The sequence below is a fragment of the Gymnogyps californianus genome, chromosome 11 (genome assembly GCF_018139145.2).
Source record: "Gymnogyps californianus isolate 813 chromosome 11, ASM1813914v2, whole genome shotgun sequence".
In the NCBI taxonomy this organism is placed as follows: Eukaryota; Metazoa; Chordata; class Aves; order Accipitriformes; family Cathartidae; genus Gymnogyps; species Gymnogyps californianus.
Window position 1 is genome coordinate 18224027 of NC_059481.1, and position 13226 is coordinate 18237252.

The following is a 13226-nucleotide window of genomic DNA, read 5'->3' on the forward strand; positions in this document are numbered from 1 at the left end:
AGCTGGACTTTAAACAGTCTATTTTAAAAAAATCACAAACAAGCTGAAAAATCAATTATTCACACAAATCTAGTATTGACCTTCTCTATAAATTACTCAGCCATCCAGTTCTGCCCACAAATTCATATATAAGTCACAGTGAAACCAAAGGAAATTGTGAATATGTAACTGGCTGGAACTAGACTGCTTAGCAAATCTTACAAGAAAACACATTCTCAAAAAAATCTAGCAAAGAAAACATGAGGACTAGCAAAAGAAGCTACATTTTCATTGCTTTTGGAAACTGAATTTTTGAAACTTCTGAAGATTTCCTTGGCAGTGAACAAGAAACCCCAAATTCCCTTCTGCTTTACAGATAACTCTTCTTTATCGTTTGTATTTTAAGATTAGATTGAGAGACTGAGAGCCTCTGTTGCCTGCTGATTTCTGGTGTGATTTTAATACACCCAGAAAAAGACGGAGAGTCATTTGGAACTGCTATAGGACGGGGAAGCGCAGGAACGGCATAGGCAGCCTGCAGGTGAATTTTAACCTAGCTGATCCAAGCAGACATTTGACCTTTGCTAAAGCCTGGTAGTGTCCATCTTCATAGTTTCAGTGTCACACTGCATTCACTAGGATGATGGCAGAAAAGCAACGAGGGATGCTTAAACTCCATCCATTCGTACTGTCCAATTGTTTCTGTGCTTTAAATTCCACATACACTTGGAAATACTTTGAATCTGAAACAGTTGGAAACCATTTGGGATTTTACAGAGAATCTCTGTTTCAAAACCAGTCAGGACTCTTTTTTTTTGTTGTTTTCTCTTTGTGAGCTTGTTGCTTCACGGCAAATGGTACGGAAAAGAAGCAAACCCTCTAAAGCCACCATTTTGGGAAAGACTTTCAGTTGTCAAGAGGAGCGTTTGACAAACTTCTTCTATAGCACAAATCCTCTGGCCCTGTTTTATCTAACTTGGCACAATGAAGACATGATGCTTGCAGAATGTACTATGTTTACTTTAGTTTCTCTTCCAAAAACTCAATCAATATTGCAGCCTCACCGTCTCCTTTTATAATTGGCAATTACAGCCTGACTGCCTTGACACCCAAGTATCTTCATGTGTGTTATTCTCTTATTTCCTGCACAGGCAGCTTAAAGCAGGCAGAAGCATATCTGCATTAAGGAATGTGGTCATCAGTTTGGGTTTAGCCACTGACTCTGTATTTCAACTTCTCCCACATTTTTTGCCTTTCTTTGACCTTCACGTAACTAACTGGAAAATGGCTTTTGAAAGAAAGAAGTACTACTCGTTGGAGAAGGTTCCTAAACAGCAACAACAAAAGTAGAAGTGTTAATAAGGCCTTCAAAATTTTCCATTGGGACTTTTGACCCAAAGCTTGGGAAGATGAAAGCTCGATTTTTTTTTCTCTGGCTGGATCTCTGAATTTCATAGTATAGACTTATTGCAACATTTTGTGCATCCATGCTGTTACGACCCAGACCGGACAGACCAGAGGGTCGTAGAGGTTCTGGGATCCCGCCGGGCTAAATTAAGGTGAAACAACACCAAACGATCACTTTGAATGCTTTATTTGAACAATCCAAACTGCGGAAGGCCTAACGGTGGGCAGCGTGGGTTGCAGCAAAACGTTCACAAGAAGAGAGAAAAGAGAGGAAGAAGAAAGAAAAAAAAAGGAAAGAGGGGGAAAAGAAAAGCGATAGTCACCACCCTTGGATCCCGCAGCGGCGACGAGCGCGGCAATCCTCTGGTGATGGGCGTGCACAACATGGCTCTTTGCAGTTGTCTTTTATAGTCTACATCTCCGTCCACAGTCACGCCTCTTGAAGACCTATATGGGTTCATTCTAGACAGTTCTCAACATATATAGTAGTGTTCCAGAGGGTTCTTTATCTACTGAGCATGTGCGGCTTATTGGGGTGGTGGTTTTAGGGACTTTCCAAGGAGCTACAAGCCCCCTCCTCAAATAAGCTTTGTGTGGCCTCTGGCCATCTATGGTGGGTTACCAGGCTGGGTCTGCCAGAACAGGGGACTGCACACCCTCCGGCACACCCCCTCTGTCCATGCCAGCCAACTTCTTGCTGATGGCCCTCTTTGTTATGCAGACAGCACCTTGGTTGCTAAAATGTTTGAGACATTGACAGACATTAACTCTTTCAGTCCCTCACACATGCAGTTTGGGAAACTACTTCTGACTGACAGTTCCTGTAAGGCCCACATGAAACACCATGATGATTGCCTCAAAAAAAAAAAGCTTTAGGGTTTCTTTTGACTAGCCTGCCTCTTCCACACAATATCTGAGATCTGCTTAGGTGGGTTCTGGAAAGAACATTATGCAGGAAGTGCTAACAATGCATTTTAATTTTCTTCTGGACCGACTTGCTGCCGCTACACTCCCAATCTGTTTCTGAGAAAACTGTTTTCTGATAAACATTATTTTAAAAGCTAGTGCCTTGTTCAGGAGAAAGATGAAGACAATTAGCTCTGGCTAATAATGAGAAAAGTACTCAGCAAACTATTTGTACAAATGAAGTTTTAGGGTGAACTCAGGTTTCCCTAGGTAAAGAGCTTCATTGAATTCATCCTGCAAGAGCATTCTGCTTTCAAAAGCAAAACAAGACTGCAGCTGTTGTAAACCTTCAGGTTTTGTAAAAGGGAAATTCCATATAAGCACATAGCTCTGATTACATGGACCCACAGTTTCCAAAAGTTCCCTGGCATATATAATCTTTCAAGGGGGGAAAAAAAAAGATACAAGGGTTTTGGGCATTAGGGAAATGTGAATAACCCCATGGTTAAATGTATAGTAGTAGTGAAAACAGCAGAAGACAAAACAAAATTTGGAACTAACCTGTTAAGTAAGTGGTACCACTTCACTGTACGAATAAGCAGTTTATGATCACTTTATCTGCAAAAAGTATACAAAACAGATATCAGAGTTCATAGAAATGTAACAAAAATAAAAAGAGGTAGTGAAATACTTTCTTAACAGCACAAATGAAAACCATGAGGACCCTTTAGCACTGGGAGAAGATAAGTCAGAGAGAAGATGAGTGAAAGAGTTTTAAAAAACAATGAACAGCATAGAGAAGTTAAATAAAGGAATGATTTATCACTCTTCCTATAGCACAAGAACAATGAAGTGCATTTAAATTTGAGAAAGTAAACAGTTTCCTTCGTGTTGCTTTTGATGGTTTTTAACCCAGTGACTTACTAACCTATGAGATTCATTGCCACAAAGTCTCTTTGGAGTCAAAAGCAAGATTGAAAAAGTCATTTGACATTTATTCTGATAATGACAAAAACTACTGTTCATTTTGAACATCTCTAACACACTTTTTTCAAGGGGTGGGGTAAACCCTCGGGCTTCCTGGCAGAAGTCTAAACTCTAATTATTTAGGGTCAGGAAGAAACTTCTTGTCTTGGCAGGTCATCCCAGAGTTGCCCACTAGAGGGTCTCCAGGGTGTTCCTTGAAGGCATCTGGTCCTGGTCATCATTAACAGCAAAGAGAGGCCTTATCCAGGATAATCACTCCCCTTTCCCCGTGTATCGCTATATTCCCGCATGCAAGCCCTTTGCAAATGTCTGTATTTTGCAGAAAGGTCTTAAACTGGGCAGCTTTCCCACAGCAGAAAGGGAAGTCTGTTTGTCCCTCCGTCTGATTTTACCTACCCAGTCCTACGGGCTGGGATCAGAACAAAGAGCTGTGGGGGAGAGAAGGGAAGACATAAACCAGGAGTAACAATCCTGCATCCCTTTGCAGAGATTTTAATGGTATATGTGTGGAAAAGTAATAAACGGGACATAGCCCATTAGGCAAGAACAAATTTTCTTCCCATAATTTTATCTTTGTTTAATTGAATATTTAATTAGTATAAATATGAAACTAATTTTTTTATGTGTTCAGTACATTTAGCAAGAAGTGTTGATCCCGGTCTGCATCTTGAGAGGCATTTATGCAGACACGGACAGCAGCCATGCCCTTCTTGTCCCCTTCTGTGTGCTAATAGAAGTGAGCGGGTCATTTGGCATTAGCAAAGGAGTAACTTAGCATTTGCACTGAGCTGAATCTTGCCAGACTGTGTGCATATTGGAGCCAGTAGACAGCGGCTCCTTTCACGTTGATGAATGGCTTTTTTCAAGCGTTCTGCTCCCTAGTTATGAGAAGGGTGACCCGGTCAGGAGACGACTTTATGAAGCTATAAAAAATGTATGTCACTTCGGACTCTCTAATGTCACGGAAAAAAAAGGGAGAGAGAGAGAGAGAGGGAGGGAAAAAAAATCCTGTGCACAAAAAAATAGCAGGGTAATAAGCCTGTTTTCAATGCCCTAAATAGCTTTCTGTCTACAGCCCCTGTGTATCCCTGTGAGCTGGGGCTGCCGCTTGCTTCAACAAAGCAGTGAGGGTTTTGTGTGTGTTTAAAAAGGTTGATTCTCTTTGCCTTCCTATCACAGTAAATGCTTATCATGATGACAACAAGGCATTGGGAACGCAGGTCGGGTGGCTGTTACGTCGGCTGCTGCGAAAAAGCTATAATGCACTTTAAAAAAAAAAAATGTAATCCACTCAAGGTGGCTCTGACTTTTAAGTATGCAGAACAGCTCGAGAGAAAGGCACCATAAAAGCAAAGTAGCTTTGAAAGGGCCCTTTCATCTAATATTTTATAAAGTCTTTTCTCTGTGTCACAAAGAATAAAAAGTAAAGGGTTGCCAGGTATGTTTGCCCCCATGCCTTTGGTTAATACTCTGGAGTTTAAAGATACTGCCATGTAGATTTTAACAAAGACGGCCCTCTGTAGATCCATAATTTAGCATTCATTGAATTTTCCCATTTCTTTTTAGGTTTTGATATGCATATTTCATTGCATTAGATGCTTCCCCCTCCCTCATGCCCCCCTCCACCCACCTCCCAGAGATGTAGCACATTTTATAACTGATGTTAAAATGTTAATTTGCACAAGGTAAGTGGCCCGGAGGATTGAGGGCAGAGGCCTTTTCTTTATTAGGATTTCAATTAGTCACGGGCCAAGTTGGGAACGCCCAAGTTCTGGGTTTGAACGCCGCCCTTGCCAAAGCTGAGATGCAAAAGCTCCTGAACTCCTAGACCACTGGTCTGCTTTCCTGTTTTTCCTGGTGGGATTTCCAGTTCTCACCCCACCCGGCACTGGAACAACTTGCATCACGGTAGAAACAAGACTAGCTGTGAGTCGAGTGCCAGGCTCAGATAAATCACAGGCATGTCTTTGTAGAAACTTGGAAACCTCTGTGGTTTTTTGACAAGCAAAAATTGGTCTGGGAGGAACACAAATCAGCAGGATTCAATAACAGCAACGTGCAAGTCAGCGTAAAATGGGCGGAGGCGACGCAGAACTGTAACTTGCACTTTTCTGGTATTCTATGGGGGCGCAAAATGGATGTAGCTTTAATTCATTTAGAAGTCCCTGGAGACTGAACTGAGTCCTAATGAAAGTTCCCATTGAAGTTAATGGACCTGATTCTCTTCTCATTGCAGGGAGTAATTCTAATTAAGTCAATAGAGTTACACTAGCATAAAACTGGTGTATGTGAGAGGACTAGCAGGTCTTGGGAGAGTTGAGCCTCCTAATGACAGGACTAAAATTGGACCCTGAAAATTCCAATCATTCTTGCACCGAAATAAATTCAGCGCAATTGCATCAAAACACATCCAGCGAGCAGTGGCCTAAATTCTGCAGGATTATTCCTTGGTCATAACTGTGTAATTCCACCCTCTTCCTCATGGAAGCAAGATTAGGATTTTGCTTTCAGTGGTTGGAGTACAGAAGGAAATACAAGTTCCGAGAAGGGAACGTTTTTACTTTAATTATTACTTATTATTTTCATTGTTCTTGACTCTAACCAGTATATACTTAAATCAATAGCAAAGCTCCTGCTTCTTTCTCACTGAAGGAGACAGACCTCAACCAGTAAAGCAAATGGAGATCAAAAGGAAAGCATAGTCACTACTTCCAAAATCTTTCTATCTATGGAAGTGCATTACAAAGTATGGGACAGAGGGGGAGCTTACCCTGGCATCCCTAAGACTGTGTAACAACCTGTCACAGGACTGGCTGTCACCACCATAGCGTCCTGCCTTAAGCCCAGTGGCACTTCTCATACCACAGGAGAAAGGAAAACCATCACCTAGCATTAACTTGGTGGCCCTCTTCTCCTGGTTCAGCTCGCGAGCAGATGACCCTTACCCACCAGTGTATAAGGTGGAGATAGTCAGTGCAGCAAATCCCAAGGCAGCTATTTAAAGCCACACTCTTTTTTTCTCCCATACTTTTGTCCTCTGAAAGTGTTTAAGCTTGGTAATGCATAAAATATATATTTTTGCAAGAAAAAAAATTTCCCTCCATTTAAGAATTTATTAACAATTTACATAATTGCTTAAGTAATCTGCATAATTGACAGAAAGTTTAATTTGACCCTAGTTCAAATGCAACACTTATGGTTTTAAATTGAAATGGGTATAATTCATTTATGAGAGTAATTAAGCCATAGTGTCTAACAAATACAATGTATGCTGCCTGAGGCCTTCAAGGCCAGAACATGCTATTAGGATGTTTTATTTAAATATGTCAAATCTGTTCATCTCCAAAGCCGCCTGCGTTAAAATATATCAAATGTCTTACTTGACCTTTAAGGTGCCCTACTGAAAACAGGGCATTAAAAAAAAATAAAATAAAAAAATCACAGGCTTTTCTGCATGCCTAAGGAAAGGCAGGAGTGGTGGAAGGGAGACCAAGGGAGGAGTGCTCTGAATGAGATTATCATACCTACTAGCAGCTATGCAGCTTTAAGGGGCTGGTTTTGCCTTCATTAAGTGAAATCCATTGCTGTGTGCAATACCAGCGCAAGGCTATTTACAACCATGTAAGCCATCCAAATAGAACTGAGGTGGTGGAGAAGTCTTTATGGTGGCCCTCTGCAGAGATGACCGAGCAATCCCTGGTAATCCCTTGACCGCTCTGAGACCATCCAGGTTCTGCTAACATGAGCCAAGATAGAGGAGGCAACCCCAAAATGCCAGACCTAGACAGCAGTCTTCTCCCAGGTTACCCTCCTTGAGGATGGCTCCTCAAGGTTACAGCTGTCCTTTAAGGACAGATTCACTAATCCTTACTCAGTCTGACCGACGCTTTTCTTCAGCTTTATTCCTGTTGAAATTCTGGCTGCCACTCAATGTCCTAGAGTGACTGTTAGTGTTTACATTTCCCTATATTTGAGTGTGTGGAAGTATATGGAGTCTAATCAGCTGTAATCATTTTGTCTTTAGGGCTGGTAAATAAAAGTCTGGCTAAAGTTGCTTCTGAAAAGCACATCCTAAATCTGTGGACGTGTAGCAGGTTTTTAATGAAGGCCACCCTTTTTCTGTAGGGCTGTGGTCAGAAGAGTTAAGATTTGTTTTGAGAAGGAAAAGTGCTGAAGACCTGTTCAGGAGGAAGAAGAGTTTTTATTTTTGTTTTGGAATTTTTTATTTTTGCCATGTTGCTATGCTGAGATCCCCTTGTGGGCCTGTAATTTCCCAGGGTTTAGGTCTGAGGCTGTGAACCCACGCCTGATTTCATCTGATTCTCCACATTGGACAGCTCGGCTGACTCATCCTCCAAATGCAGTTCCAGACTTGCTGGAGTATAACAAAACCTCAGCTCCTCAGTCATTTCAACAAGTTGCTAGTCAGGTATTAAAAGGTTGATCATTCTTTCTTGAATGAACATCCAGTATCATCAGGTAGAAAAATCCATGGCTACGTGGTACATGCTATAACTTCTGATCTTTCCTCTGCAGTCAAAAGAAATGGAGTATGAAACAGGACTTTGTTTTTTTCCTCAAGAGGCATGTTCCTAGTGTATTTCAAGACAGACCTACTCACTTTTCTAATTAAGATACGATGTGATATACATAGGAGAAAGAGATGAGATGCAGGATGAATGTATGCCAAGTAGCGATCTCAATTACCAGTCATGTAGATTAAAACCGTCTGATATTAAGGAATTTATTAAATGCCTTCCATAAGCTACGAGAGCGTGCAGAAGAGCAGCTTTGCCCACTCTTGTGGTTGTGTCACTAGTTGCATGATGGATGGCATTTTTATCCAAAGTAGCAGCTTCAGAGAATGAGGGGCATGAAAAAAATTCAGCTTTCATTAAAAAAAGAGTAGAGATGATCCAATCACAACAGTTCAACAAATTACCATGAGTCAGCTAAGCTGCAGTAACCGTCCCTGGGAATGCTTTTATCTGGAAGCAAATGCTAGCTTATATGCTGTAGCTCAGCCTGCCATGAAAGAGGGCAAAGTGTATTCTTTTGCATATGCCCCAGGCAGAAGAATGCACTTGCAGGAAATCACTGCAGCTTAGCTGACACGTGGTAACTTGCTACAGTTCCCTAGTAGCAGGTAGGAAGCATGCATTTCTAACCTGTTTGCAGGCGTGATGTATAATTGGAAAACACCACCCTAATTAATCCTAAATGAATAAGGCCCATTAATGGAAGCACATGCTGATTGATTGATTGATTGATTTTTTAAATTTAGATTAAGAACTAATTAGCTAGTTATCTTCTTTTCCCACCCCTAAAATCCAACTCATGGTTTCAGAATGATTTTCTGAGAAATCGATATTAGGACAAGAAAGAAGAAATGCCCAGTTAGCTGATGAGCCTGAATGACCGTGCATTGTTCCAAAATGTTGTGAGTTTTACAGTCCTTGTTGACAGAGCCAAAGAAGTGCTTACGAGGACCTCAGAGAGCAGAGGTGAGCCTCAAATTTTAGAGAAAAAAATATCAAAACCTCTTAAAATGTTGTTTGTTACGTCATTGGGTTCGCTTCAGTTGCACTGGTCTGATATAAATGGGTTAAGAATGTCAAAGCCAGTATCATGTAAGCAAGGGAGTACATTGTCATTTTAAGGAAAAGTCACATTTAAATGTCAGAAAGGGGTCATGTTTCTGGTACTGTGTTCATAACAAATGAGTGGAATTATTAAATCTTTCTGTTGAAAAAAACCTCCAGGCTTTTGCTGGTGTCTGGTCCCACCTGGGAGGAGACTTTCCCCCTGGCTGGGAACTCTCCAGGTGACATTTAGATGGAGCACCCTGGGAGTGGGGAGAGGAGAGCAGCGGGACAGGAGGGTGAGGGTCCTGGGGCAATTCCTAGAGGATTCCCATCACAACCACCAGGTTACCCTGGTGAGACTGCTTGGAAAGTCTGCAAGGCAAACTGACCTCAGCATAAAAATTAGGCCATTGCGCACATCTCTCCAAACATCTTTGATTCCAGAACATCTGCCCAGAATCAAGCACCACCAGTGAATTACTGATCATCATTACTGATCTAATAATAATCTCATAAATAATACATCGCCCTCAGCTTCAGGCAGCCAAGTCGGCAGCATGAAGTACTACTAACCCCGAAGGCACAGATTTCTTCTGAAGGGCCTCAGTTGAGCTTGTACCATCAGTTAAAAGTGCATGGGTTTCACAGCATTTAATTGCCTGATTTGCAGTTTCCAGGTAGACGGCTAGATAGCAGTTAGACACTAGGTAGCACAGAATACTTTTACATCTGTAGTAGATAGGCTATTTCTATAATAAAAAAATACATATGACAGAAAATATTGTATATAATTATTTATTGTATAGAAAACCAAATATTTCTCAGTTTAAACCAACAAAACCAGAAGTAATTTACTATAGTATGAAGGTTTAACGAAGTCTATTTGTAAACCTCCAGTTCTAGTTTGATTAGAAAAGAAGGTCTGTGATTAAATCAATCGATTGATCATCGTTCAGCCCATTTCTTTCTGAACGTTGTTGGCTAAATTCAGCAATCCATGTTTACCATTTTAGTCTACGTGGAAGCACTGTGGGGAGCAAATCCGTGTGTGAACTTATAGTCTGTTGCCATACATTATTAACTCTGCACTCTGCCATTCTTAGTCCACGCTAAGAATAGCTTTATCAGGATAAAGCTCCAGTATAAACTAAGAGTAGTGTCATGGTTTAACCAGTGATGCACAGTGCAATTGCTCACCACCCGCTGACCGATGCCCAGTTAGTTCCCGAGCCACGATCTGCGCCGCCCGGCCAACTCCCCCCTGTTTATATACTGGGCATGACGTTCCATGGTATGGAATACCCCTTTGGCTAGTTGGGGTCAGCTGCCCCGGCTCTGCTCCCTCCCAGCTTCTTGCACACCTGCTTACTGGCAGAGCACGGGAAACTGGAAAGTCCTTGGCTTAAGATAAGCGCTACTTAGCAACAACTAAAACATCGGAGTGTTATCAACATCATTCTCACACTAAATCCAAAACACAGCACTGTAGCAGCTACTAAGAAGAAAATTAACTCTGTCCCAGCCGAAACCAGGACAAGTAGCTAAACTGACATCAGCAAGTTAGACCCAGCATATTAAAGTCTTGTTCCGTGTGTTGCTTTGCTTGTCCTCTGGAGCAGGGTCCCATGTGAACATGGGTTGGACCCTCACCAACAATTCACTGAGGAGCCTTGCAGCTACCTTCAGGAGTATCCTGGCAGAATCTGCCTTGCTTTCCAAAGCCTTTCAGTTCAAACGAGGTGGAGATTAGTTTCAGATACGTATCCAGACCAGTCTGATGTATTCCTGAAATATCTTTAACATGGAAGTAACTCCTGCCTCAGTTAAAACCTGAACAAAAAGGGCTTCACAACAGGAGTTTAGAAACATTGTGAAAGAAGTCATCTTTAACTATATTTCAAAAGCCAACCACATTTAATGTCTGAGAGGTAGATTCTCCTACCCCCTTTTCTGTAGTGCATTACTCCAGAAGAAATGCACTGAAGTCAGTAAGGCTACCAAGGAGCGGATGCCGTATGATAGGAAAGGCAGCGGACAAACTGAGGGGGAAGAGGGGAGGGCTAGGTCCTAGGAAAACTGGGCTATCTCACTAAGGTAAAATTTCAGAAACAAATCCCACAATCTGAAATTTTACCCACTTACTTTATTTTTTTCTCTTTCATTCCATTTTTTTATCATATTCTTTGCTCAGGCCCTAGCACATTATTGTGTATTCCCACAAACAATTGTAAGGACAGCTAACATAATTTAGACATCAAAATACCTGATAGGGTATTTAGATGTGCGAGTGACCTTAAATACACCCACTGAGAGTACAGAAATGGAAAAAGGGCTTTAAAGTCTGGCCTCTAGAGTTTAAGTGCAGGTGATTCTGTATTGTTTCATGTGAAGTGGTTCTGGCTGGGCTTGGAATTTACATCCCTGCACCATCAGAATGGCCTGGAGTTTCTTAATTACCAAACAAATGGAGAGTAGCTGCTTGATTTTGACAGCTCCTTTGTGTATCATTCTTCACAGAACATGAATGATTAATGGAATTTTCCCAACACAGTCAAAGTTGTTTACTGATGGAATTAAAGCTGAAATTGGCAGTGCTCTTTAGGGAGGACTTTTTCTATAATGTCACCAGACCTGCCAAGCTCTCCTAAAAAATAGGAACAATTAGTGATGGGTCAGAAGGATTCTGGGTATTAAAAGGTTTGGTTCTCTCCAATGAAAGTGAATAGGGGGGTGGATAGGTGAAAAACAACAAGAATAATAATAATTAAAAAAACCCTAAAGCCTGTTATTGATTATTTCCTTCAGGGAGTGATATCCTTGGACCCAAGCTCTGTGCTTGGATTAAAAGGGAAAAAAGTAAAATTTCAGTGTTTGAAGATATGAAATACATAGAAGAAACCAGCTAAAGGAAGCCAATGTTCAACTCTTTCTGTTTAAGTACTTCTCATAGGACAAATGAACATGAAAACTACTTGGCCTCAGTGAGTGTAGGCTTCACATTGTCAACACAAGGTGACACTTCATGTGTAGGAGTCAAACTTGTGAGGCAGCTAATTATCAAGGGGTGGAAAAAGAGCACAGAAACTGCACAACCAGAACAGCTGTGTTTAGAACATGGCATTTGTGGCTTTGTTGCCATTTTGAGCATTAGAAATGCCTGGAGGAACAGCTATCTGGTGCAGAAGGCAATCATTACTGGAAGACATGCAGTATCTTGTGCATCTTGTCTTGTAGGGAAGGTTACAGGGCTGCTAGATGGCCTGGGGAGCTGTTGTCACTGGAAACGTACCAGTACAGACTCTGGGGTTGGGAAAGTGCACGTGAAGGAGATGGAGAAGAAGCTGGTGGTCCTGGCATGTAATGAGAGCATGAAAGGAAGCTGATTGCAATGCATCAGGCAGACCTGCAAACTAAATAATCTGGAATTATTCTGAACATATTCATAAGTATTGTTTTTCCCCCATATTTTCATCATTTGCCTTCTTGTCCCCTTACATTGCCAGATTCCACAGGCAGAAAAATTTGTGGGAGTAATATCCTCCCCTCAACAGTGGTTCATCTGGGACACACTTACGAAGTTCATAATAAAGGCAAGCCCTACAGAGCGTGCTCAATGTTTAAAGTGTTTTATGAACAACTTCACACCAACCCCAGGAGATAGTTAGATAAGCATGTGATTTATTTTTATTCCCATTTTCCAGATGGAGAAAAAATGGTGAAGTGACCTTCTAAAGGCCGCAGAAGGAGTTGAAACTGAGATGAGATCAAGGAGTTCCTGACTACCCCGCCTGTGGGGAAAACATCAGATTGTTCTGCATCTCTCTTCTGCATCTATTGCACTGTGAAAGGCCTTTCACCACACTCACGTGAACATGTCTACAAGATGGATTTTTATGACTGTAGTGGAATCTGGTAGATGGCCAGGACACTTTGGTTTTTAGCTGTCCCATATCATACTTGCCTGCTGTGCTTCTCTCTCTCCTGCCTCTAAGCATTTTTCAATAAACAGGCAAAATTATCCATGAGCGAGGCTGCGAGGGACAGCACAGAGCCAGTGAAGTCATATGCCTCCCATGCTTGTATAGTTAGCAGCAAGTATATATAATACAGCCCTGCCCTTCCTCTTCTAATGAAAGTGGCTCACCACCAGGTAGGTGATCAGCTGCCAAAGGAGATTAATCTCCCCTTTTAGCATGTGTTTTGGGGTTGGAAGGGATATCAGTTGCTTTAGTATGTTTTTAACATCATCTAAAGCGTAGCCAAGGGATATAATCATGCCCTTGGGAGAGCAAAGGTACAATACATCGCTAAGTGCCTCTAATCCACAGCAGCATGATTATCTATTGATAACTGCCTCCTCCC